The sequence below is a fragment of the Chiloscyllium plagiosum genome, unplaced genomic scaffold, assembly GCF_037043375.1.
Source record: "Chiloscyllium plagiosum isolate Xiang-an unplaced genomic scaffold, Cpla_swu_hap1 HiC_scaffold_29, whole genome shotgun sequence".
Classification (NCBI taxonomy): domain Eukaryota; kingdom Metazoa; phylum Chordata; class Chondrichthyes; order Orectolobiformes; family Hemiscylliidae; genus Chiloscyllium; species Chiloscyllium plagiosum.
In genome coordinates this window covers 45850261-45861779 of record NW_028270167.1, presented here as the reverse complement: position 1 = coordinate 45861779, position 11519 = coordinate 45850261, and the positions used below count along the sequence as shown (strand labels likewise).

The window sequence follows — 11519 nt, the reverse complement described above, 5'->3', positions numbered from 1 at the left end:
TTCATGACCCACAGGGTGTCTGATATCCACCATTAAAACATTCATTACCCACACGGAACTGACATCCCCTATAAAAGCATTCATGACCCACACGGTGTCTGATATCCACTAAAAAACCATTCATTACCTACACGGTTTTAATATCCCCCATTAAACCATCCATTACCCACACGGTGCCTGATATCCCCCATACAACCATTCATTACCCACAGGGTGTCTGATATCTCCCATTAAAACATTCATTACCCACACGGTGCCTGATATCCCCGAGAAAACCATTCATTACCCATAAGGTATCTGATATTCCCATTTAAACATTCATTACCCACACTGAACTGATATCCCCCATAAAATGATTCATTACACACACGGAGCCTGATATCCCCTATAAAACCATTCATTACCCTCACGGTGCCTGATATTCCCTTTAAAACCATTCACAACCCGCACGGTGTCTGATGTCCCCTACATAACCATTCATTCTCCAGACGGTGCCTGATATCCCCCATAAAGCCATTCATTACCCACACAGTGTCTGATTTCCACTATAAAACCATTCATTATCCACACGGAGTCTGATATCCCCGATTCAACCATTCATTACCCACACGGTGCCTGATATCCCCCATAAAACCATTCATTACCCACACAGAGCCTGATAGAGCCCATAAAACCATTCATTACCCACACAGAGCCTGATATAGCCTACAAAACCATTCATTACCCACACGGTGCCTGATATCCCCTACAAAACCATTCATTACCCTCACGGTGCCCGATATTCCCTTTAAAACCATTCATTACCCACATGGTGCCTGATATTCCCCATAAAACTATTCATTACCCACAGGGTACCTGCCATCCCTCACAAAAACATTCATGATCCACACGGTGCCTGATATCACCTATAAAACCATCCATTACCCACACGGAGTCTGATATCCCTGATGAAACCATTCATTACCCACACGGTTTTAATATCCCCCATTAAACCATTCATTACCCACACGGTGCCTGATATCCCCCATACAATCATTCATTACCCACAGGGTGTCTGATATCCCCCATTAAAACCATTCATTACCCACATGGAGTGTGATATCCACTATAAAACCATTCATTACCCACACGGTCCCTGATATCCCCTAGAAAACCATTCATTACCCACAAGGTATCTGATATCCCCCATTTAAACATTCATTACCCACACTGAACTGATATCCCCGATAAAACGATTCATGACACACACGGTGCCTGATATCCCCTATAAAACCACGCATTACCCTCATGGTGTCTGATATCACCCATAAAACCATTCTTTACACACACGGAGCCTGATATCCACTATAAAACCATCCATTACACACACGGTGTCTGATATCCCCTATAAAACCATTCATTATCCACACGGTGTCTGATATCACCTTAAAAATCTTTCATTACCCTCACGGTGCCTGATATCCCCCATAAAACCATTCATTACACACATGGAGCCTGATATCCACTATACAACCATCCATTACACACACGGTGTCTGATATCACCTCCAAAACCATTCATTATCCACACAGTGTATGATATCCCCTATAAAACAATTCATTATCCACACGGTGTCTGACATCCCCAATACAACCATTCTTTACCCACACGGTGCCTTATATCCCCCATAAAAATATTCATTACCCATACGGTGTCTGATATCCCCTATAAAACCATTCATTACCAAAACGGTGCCTGATATCCCCCATAAAACCATTCACTACCCAAATGGTGCCCGATATCCCCTATAAAACAATTCATTACACACACGGTGCCTCATATCCCCTATTAAACCATTCATTACCCACACGGTGTCTGATATCCCCGATAAAACAATTCATTACACACACGGTGCCTCATATCCCCTATTAAACCATTCATTACCCACACGGTATCTGATTACCACTATAAAACCATTCATTACCCACACGGTGCCTGATATCCCATAGAAAACCATTCATGACCTACAGGGTATCTGATATCCCCTATTACCCACACTGAACTGATATCCCCGATAAAACGCTTCATTACACACACGGTGCCTGATATCCCCTATAAAACCATTCATTTACCACACGGTGCCTGATATTCCCTTTAAAACCATTCATTCCCCAACCCGAGCTTGATATCCCAAATAAAATCATTCATTACCCACATGGTGCCTGGTATCCACTATAAAACCAGTCATGACCCACACAGTGTCTGATATTCCCCATAAAACCATTCATTACCTACAAAGTGTCTGATATCCCCCATAAAAACATTCCTGACCCACACGGTGTCTGATATCCACTATAAAACCATTCATTATCCAAACGGTGCCTGATATTCCCTATAAAACCATTCATTACCCACACGGTGTCTGATATCCCCCATAAAACCATTCATTAAACACACGGTGCCTGATATCCCCCATAAAACCATTCATTACCGACACGGTGTCTGATATCCCCCATAAAAACATTCATTCCCCATACGGAGTGTGATATCCCCAATAAAATCATTCATTTCCCACATGGTGCCTGATATCCGCTATAAAACAAGTCATTTCCCACACGGTGCCTGATATCCACTATAAAACCATCCATTACACACACAGTGTCTGATATCCCCCATGAAAACATTCATTACCCACACGGAACTGATATCCCCTATCAAACCATTCATGACCCACACGGTGTCTGATATCCACTAAAAAACCATTCATTACCTACACGGTTTTAATATCCCCCATTAAACCATCCATTACCCACACAGAGTCTGATATCCCCGATGAAACCATTCATTACCCACACGGTTTTAATATCCCCCATTAAACCATTCATTACCCACACGGTGCCTGATATCCCCCATACAACCATTCATTACCCACAGGGTGTCTGATATCTCCCATTAAAACATTCATTACCCACACGGTGCCTGATATCCCCGAGAAAACCATTCATTACCCACAAGGTATCTGATATCCCCCATTTAAACATTCACTACCCACACTGAACTGATATCCCCCATAAAATGATTCATTACACACACGGAGCCTGATATCCACTATAAAACCATCCATTACACACACGGTGTCTGATATCCCCTATAAAACCATTCATTATCCACACGGTGTCTGATATCACCTTAAAAATCTTTCATTACCCTCACGGTGCCTGATATCCCCCATAAAACCATTCATTACAAACACGGTGCCTGATATTCACTATAAAACCATCCATTACTCACACAGTGCCTGATATCCCCATAAAGCAATTCATTACTCACACAGTGTCTGATTTCCACTATATAACCATTCATTCTCAAGACGGTGCCTGATATCCCCGATTCAACCATTCATTACCCACACGGTGCCTGATATCCCCCATAAAACCATTTATTACCCACACAGAGCCTGATAGAGCCTACAAAACCATTCATTACCCACACGGAGCCTGATATCCCCTATAAAACCATTCATTACCCTCACGGTGCCTGATATTCCCCATAAAACCATTCATTACACACACAGTGTCTGATATCCCCCATAAAACCATTCATGACCCACACGGTGTCTTATATCGACTAAAAAACCATTCATTAACCACACGGTGCCTGATATTCCCTTTAAAACCATTCATTTCCCACACGGAATGTGATATCCCCCACACAGTGTCAAATTTCCCATCCAAAACCATTCATTCCCCACACGGTGCCTGATATCCCCCATAAAACCATTCATTACCCACACGGTTCCTGATATCCCCCATAAAACCATTCATTACCCACACGGTGCCTGATATCCCCTATAAAAACATTCATTACCCTCACGGTGCCTGATATTCCCCATAAAACCATTCATTACATACACAGTGTCTGATATCCCCCATAAAACCATTCATGACCCACACGGTGTCTGATTTCCACTAAAAAATCATTCATTACCCACACGGTGCCTGATATCCCCCATAAAACCATTCTTTACCCACACGGAGTGTGATATCCCCCATAAAACCATTCATTACCCACACGGAGTGTGATATCCCCCATAAAACCATTCATGACCCACACGGTGTCTGATATCCACTAAAAAACCATTCATTACCCACACGGCGCCTGATATCCCCCATAAAACCATTCTTTACCCACACGGTGCCTGATATTCCCTTTAAAACCATTCATTACCCTCACGGTGCCTGATATTCCCCATAAAATCATTCATTACCTACACAGTGTCTGATATCCCCCATAAAACCATTCCTGACCCACATGGTGTCTGATATCCACTAAAAACCCATTCATTACCCACATGGGTCTGATATCACCTATAAACCATTCATTATCCAAACGGTGCCCGATATTCCCTTTAAAACCATTCATTACCCACACGGTGTCCGATATCCCCTATAAAACCATTCATTACCCACATGGTGCCTGATATTCCCCATAAAACTATTCATTACCCACAGGGTACCTGCTATCCCTCACAAAAACATTCATGATCCACACGGTGCCTGATATCACCTATAAAACCATCCATTACCCACACGGAGTCTGATATCCCCGATGAAACCATTCATTACCCACACGGTTTTAATATCCCCCATTAAACTATACATTACCCACACGGTGCCTGATATCCCCCATAAAACCATTCATTCCCCACACGGAGTGTGATATCCCCAATAAAATCATTCATTACCCACATGGCGCCTGATATCCGCTATAAAACAAGTCATTACCCACACGGTGTCTGATATTTCCCATAAAACCATTCATTACCCACACAGTGTCTGATATCCCCCATACAAACATTCATGACCAACACGGTCTGACATACACTAAAAAACCATTCATTACCCACACGGTGCCTGATATCACCTTTAAAACCATCCATTACCCACACGGAGTCTGATATCACCGATGAAACCATTCATTACCCACACGGTTCCTGATATTCCCCATAAAACCATTCATTACCCACACAGTGTCTGATATCCCCCATAAAACCATTCATTACCCACACAGTGTCAAATTTCCCATCCAAAACCATCCATTACCCACACGGAGTCTGATATCACCGATGAAACCATTCATTATCCACACGGTTTTAATATCCCCCATTAAACCATTCGTTACCCACACGGTGTCTGATATGCCCCATAAAACCATTCATTACCCACACAGTGTCAAATTTCCAATCCAAAACCATTCATTCCCCACACGGTGCCTGATATCCCCTATAAAACCATTCATTCCCCACACGGTTCCTGATATTCCCCATAAAACCATTCACCACCCACACGGTGTCTGATATCCCCCGTAAAACCATTCATTACCCACACGGTGCCTGATATTCCTCATAAAACCATTCGTTACCCACACAGAGTCTGATATCACCCAGAAAAACATTCATTACCCACACGGTGTCTGATATCCCATATATAACCATTCATTAACCACACGGTGCCCGATATCCCCCATAAAACCATTCATTACCCACTGGGTACCTGATATTCCCCCATTAAAACATCCATTCCCCACACGGAAATGATATCCCATATAAAACGATTCATTTCACACACGGTGTCTGATATCCCCTATATAACCATTCATGACCCGCACAGTGTCTGATGTCCCCTATCTAACCATTCATTGTCCAGACGGTGCCTGATATCCCCCATAAAGCCATTCATTACCCACACAGTGTCTGATTTCCACTATAAAACCATTCATTATCCACACGGAGTCAGATATCCCGGATTCAACCATTCATTATCCACACGGTGCCTGATATCCCCCATAAAAGCATTCATTACCCACACAGAGCCTGATATAGCCCATAAAACCATTCATTACCCACACGGAGCCTGATATAGCCTACAAAACCATTCATAACCCACACGGTGCCTGATATTCCCTATAAAACCATTCATTACACACACAGTGTCTGATATCCCCCATAAAAACATTCATGACCCACACGGTGTCTGATATCCACTAAAAAACCATTCATAACCTACACGGTGCCTGATATCCCCTATAAAACCATTCTTTACCCACACGGTGCCTGATATTCCCTTTAAAACCATTCATTCCCCACACGGAGTGTGATATCCCCAATGAAATCATTCATTACCCACATGGTGCCTGATATCCGCTATAAAACCTGTCATGACCCACATGGTGCCTGATATTCCCCATAAAACCATTCATTACCCACAGGGTACCTGCCATCCCTCACAAAAACATTCATGATCCACACGGTGCCTGATATCACCTATAAAACCAACCATTACCCACACGGAGTCTGATATCCCCGATGAAACCATTCATTACCCACACGATTTTAATATCCCCCATTAAACCATTCATTACCCACACGGTGCCTGATATCCCCCATAAAACCATTCATTACCGACACAAAGTGTGATATCCCCAATAAAATCATTCATTACCCACATGGCGCCTGATATCCGCTATAAAACAAGTCATTACCCACACGGTGTCTGATATTCCCCATAAAACCATTCATGACTCACACATTGTCAAATTTCCCATCCAAAACCATTCATAACCCACACAGTGTATAATATCCCCTATAAAACCATTCATTACCCACACAGTGTATGATATCCCCTATAAAACCATTCATTATCCACACGGAGTCTGACATCCCGATAAAACCATTCATTACCCACACGGTTCCTGATATCCCCTATAAACCATTCATTACTGCCACAGAGCCAGATATAGCCGAGAAAACCATTCTTTACCCACAGGGTACCTGATATCCCCCATAAAAACATTCATTACTCACACGGTACCAGATATCCCCTATAAAACCATTCATGACCCACACGGTGTCTGATATCACTAAAAAACCATTCATTACCCACATTGTGCCTGATATCCCCAAAAAAACCATTCATTCCCCTCACGGAGTGTGATATCCCCAATAAAATCATTCATTACCCACATGGTGCCTGATAACCACTATAAAACCATTCATTACCCACACGGTGTCTGATATCTCCCATAAAACCATTCATTACCCAAACGTTGCCTGATATCCCCCATAAAACCATTCATTACCCACACGGTACCTGATATCCCCCATAAAACCATTCATTACCCACACGGTGCCTGATATCCCCCATAAAACCATTCATTACCCACACGGTGCCTGATATCACCCATAAAACCATTCATTACCCACACGGTGCCTGATATCCCCTTTAAAACCATTCATTACCCACTGGGTACCTGATATCCCCATTAAAACATCCATTACCCACACGGAACTGATATCCCCTATAAAACGATTCATTACACACATGGTGTCTGATATCCCCCATAAAACCATTCATTACCCACACAGAGCCTGATATAGCCCATAAAACCATTCATTACCCACACGGAGCCTGATACAGCCTACAAAACCATTCATTACCCTCACGGTGCCTGATATCCCCCATAAAACCATTCATTACCCACACGGAGACTGATACAGCCTACAAAACCATTCATTACCCTCACGGTGCCTGATATCCCCCATAAAACCATTCATTACCCACACGGAGCCTGATACAGCCTACAAAACCATTCATTACCCTCACGATGCCTGATATCCCCCATAAAACCATTCATTACATACAGGGAGGAGAAAGTGAGGGCTGCAGATGCTGGAGATCAGAGCTGAAAATGTGTTGCTGGAAAAGCGCAGCAGGTCAGGCAGCATCCAAGGAACAGGAGAATCGACGTTTCGGGCATAAGCCCTTCTTGAAGAAGGGCTTTTGCCCGAAACGTCGATTCTCCTGTTCCTTGGATGTTGCCTGACCTGTTGCGCTTTTCCAGCAACACATTACACACACGGAGCATGATATCCACTATAAAACCATTCATTATCCACACGGTGTCTGATATCACCTTAAAAATCTTTCATTAACCACATGGTGCCTGATATCCCCCATAAATCCATTCATTACACAAATGGAGCCTGATATTCCCCATAAAACCATTCATTACACAAATGGAGCCTGATATTCCCCATAAAACCATTCATTACCCTCACAGTGTCTGATATTCCCCATAAAACCATTCATTACCCACACAGTGTCTGATATCCCCCATAAAACCATTCATTACCCACACAGTGTCTGATATCCACTATAAAACCATTCATTATCCACACGGTGTCTGATATCACCTTAAAAATCTTTCATTATCCACACGGTGCCTGATATCCCCCATAAATCCATTCATTACACAAATGGAGCCTGATATTCCCCATAAAACCATTCATTTCCTACACAGTGTCTGATATCCCCCATAAAACCATTCATTACCCACACAGTGTCTGGTATCCATTATAAAGCAATTCATTATCCAACATTTTGTTTGAAACGTTCCATAATTCCAGTAATTCCTCACTCTGTCCCTGACACCTCTGTTCCCGCTCCACATTTCCCCACACTCACCGTTATGGAGAGCAATTCATTGGACTGGATGGGGATTTCCAGGACTAGTGAGCCCATCCCCTTCTCATCTGTAGTCACCAACACTGCTCCAGGTTTCCAGGAACTTAACACGCTGATGGTCGCATTGGTTACAGGTCGCCCCGTAGTATACTGCAATTTTATCTGAGTAAAGACAGGGATCGTTTAATATAATGTAACAGAGCAAGGATTGTACTGAACCTGGCCCGTACAGATCCTGGTCTGTACAGTGCTCCTGCATATATTACACAGTATGTGTGGGGGAGAGTGTAAGCCTGTATATATTAAACAGTGTGTATGGGGAGAATTTAACCCTGTCTATATTACACAGTATGTGTGGGTGAAGAATGTAACCCTGTCTATATTACAAAGTGTGTCGGGGGCGGGGGGGGGGGGGGGGGGGGGGGGGTTGGGGTGGGGAGACTGTAACCTTGTATATATTACACAGTATGTGTGAGCTGGGGAATTTTACCCAGTATGTTGCCTCCCCGGTGCCAGGGTCCGGGATGTCGCTGATCGGGTTTACGTGATTCTGAAGGGGGAGGGTGAGTAGCCAGAAATTATGACACATATTGACACCACTGATATAGCCAGGAAAGGGATTGAGGATCTGAAAAGTGACTATAGAGAGTTAGGTTGGAAGCTGAAGAGCAGGACGAGTAGAGTAGTGATCTCAGATTTGCTATTAGTGCCACGAGATAGTGAGGTGAGGAACAATCAGCGAGGACAGCTAAACATGTGCTGCAAGGCTTGTGCAGGAGGGAGGGCTTCAGATACCTGGACCACTGGGATACCTTCTGGGGAAGGTGGGACCTGTACATAAAGGGCGGGTTGCTCCTGAACTGGAGGGGCACAAATATCCTGGGTGGGAGATTTGTTTGTGTGGATCAGGAGGGTGTAAACTAGTGTGGCATGGGGGTGGGAATCAGAGCTACACATCTGAGAGGTGGGCAGTTGTAGATGGGACAGTGTCAGGATCTAGTGAATCTATCAGGAAGGTTTTTCACGTGATGAAACGAAGGGATCGGTTAAAGTGTGTGTCTGCTTAAACGCAAGGAGTCCCAGAAATAAGAGTGACGAATTTAAGAGTTTGGATCAGAACTTGGGACTATGATTAGATTAGATTACTTACAGTGTGGAAACAGGCCCTTCGGCCCAACAAGTCCACACCGACCCGCCGAAGTGCACCCACCCAGACCCATGCCCCTACATTTACCCCTTCACCTAACACTACAGGCAATTTAGCATGGCCAATTCACCTAACGGAGACGTGGGTTTCACAGGGGCAGGAACGGTTGCTGGATGTTCCAAGGTTTAGAACATTTAAAAAGAACAAGAAGGGTGGAAAAAGAGGAGGGGGTGTAGCGTTGCTAATCAGAGAGTGCATCATAGCTACAGAAATGAAGGTTGTTGAGGAAGGTTTGTCTACTGAGTCAGTAAGGGTGGAAGTTAGGAACAGCAAGGTAGCAGCCACCTCATTGGGGGGTTTCTACAGACCCCCTAATAGCAGTAGAGAGATTGAAGAATTCATAGGCTGGCAGCTTTTGGAAAAATGCAGATGAAGCAGGGTTGTTGCCATGGGTGATTTCAACTTTCACAATATTGACTGGAACCTCTTAAGTGCAGATGGTTTGGATGGAGCCGTTTTTGTCAGGTGTATTCAGGAGAGTTTCCTTATTCAGTATGTCGACAGGCCGACGAGGGGAGAGCCATTTTGGATTTGGTGCTGGCAATGAGCCAGGACAGGTGTCAGATCTCGCGGTGGGAGAGTACTTTGGTGACAGTGATCACAACTGCCTCACATTCACCATAGCCTTGGAGAGGGAAAGGAGCAGTTACCAAGGGAAGATATTTAATTGGGGAACAGGAAATTATGATGCTATCAGACAGGAGTTGGGAAGTACAGATTTGGAGCAATTGTTCCACAGAAAGGGCACAACAGACATGTGGAGACTGTTTAAGAAGAAGTTGTTGCGAGTGATGCACAAATTTATTCTGTTGAGACAGGTAAGAAGGGGTAAGATTAAGGAGCCTTGCATGATGAGAACAGAGGAGCTTCTCGTCAAAAGGAAGGTGGGGGAAGCAAGGATCTAGCACAGCTTTAGAGGATTACAGGCTTGCTAGAAAGGAGCTCAGAAATGGACTGAGGAGAGCCAGGAGGGGGCACGATAAAGACTTGGCAAGAAGGATTAGGGAGAACCCGAAGGCATTTTACTCATTCGTGAGGAATAAGAGAATGAACAGGGAGAAGGTAGGGCCGGTCAGGGATAGAGGAGGGAACTTGTACGTGGAGTATGAACAGATAGGGGAAGCCCTAAATCAGTTTTTTGCTTTGGTTTTCACTAAGGAAGGGGACCTTGTTGTGAATGAGAACTTTGAGGAGCTGGGATGCAGGCTTGACCAGATCAAGATTGATGAAATTGATATGCTGGAAATTTTGGCAAACATTAAGATTGATAAGTCCCCAGGGCCAGACCAGATTTATCCTAGGCTGCTCCAGGAAGCGAGAAAGGAGGTTGCTAAGCCACTGGCGAGGATATTTGCCACCTCGCTCTCCATGGGAGTCATACCGGAGTATTGTAGGAAGGCAAATGTTGTTCCTCTTTTCAAGAAGGATAATCGGGAAATCCCTGGAAATTATAGACCAGTCAGTCAGTCTGTGGTCAGCAAGGTTTTGGAAAGAATTCTGAGGGATAGGATTTATGACTATTTGGCAAAGCGTAGTGTGATTAAAGGCAGTCAGCGTGGCTTTCTGGGATGCCACCTGACCCGCTGTGCTTTTCCAGCACCACTCTAATCTTGACTCTGATCTCCAGCATCTGCAGTCCTCACTTTTGCCTTAGAAATCTTATTGAGTTCTTTGGTTCTTTGAGGAGGTGACGTGGCAGGTCGACGAAGGTCAACAGTGGATGTGGTGTATATGGACTTCAGTAAGGCATTTGATAAGGTTCCCCATGGTAGGCTCATTCATAAAGTCAGGAGGTATGGGATACAGGGAGA

At 44.1% G+C, this 11519-nt stretch overlaps 1 long non-coding RNA gene across 1 annotated transcript in view; it reads right to left on the bottom strand.

Annotated features, from left to right (window-relative positions):
- Positions 1-8506: 8506 nt before the first annotated feature.
- The window catches only part of LOC148142290 (uncharacterized), a 246943-nt gene continuing 243930 nt past the window's right edge, over positions 8507-11519 (bottom strand). The window contains exon 3 of the long non-coding RNA XR_015752017.1: positions 8507-8663. This is a non-coding gene — a long non-coding RNA (uncharacterized LOC148142290). The remainder of the gene's footprint in view (positions 8664-11519) is intronic.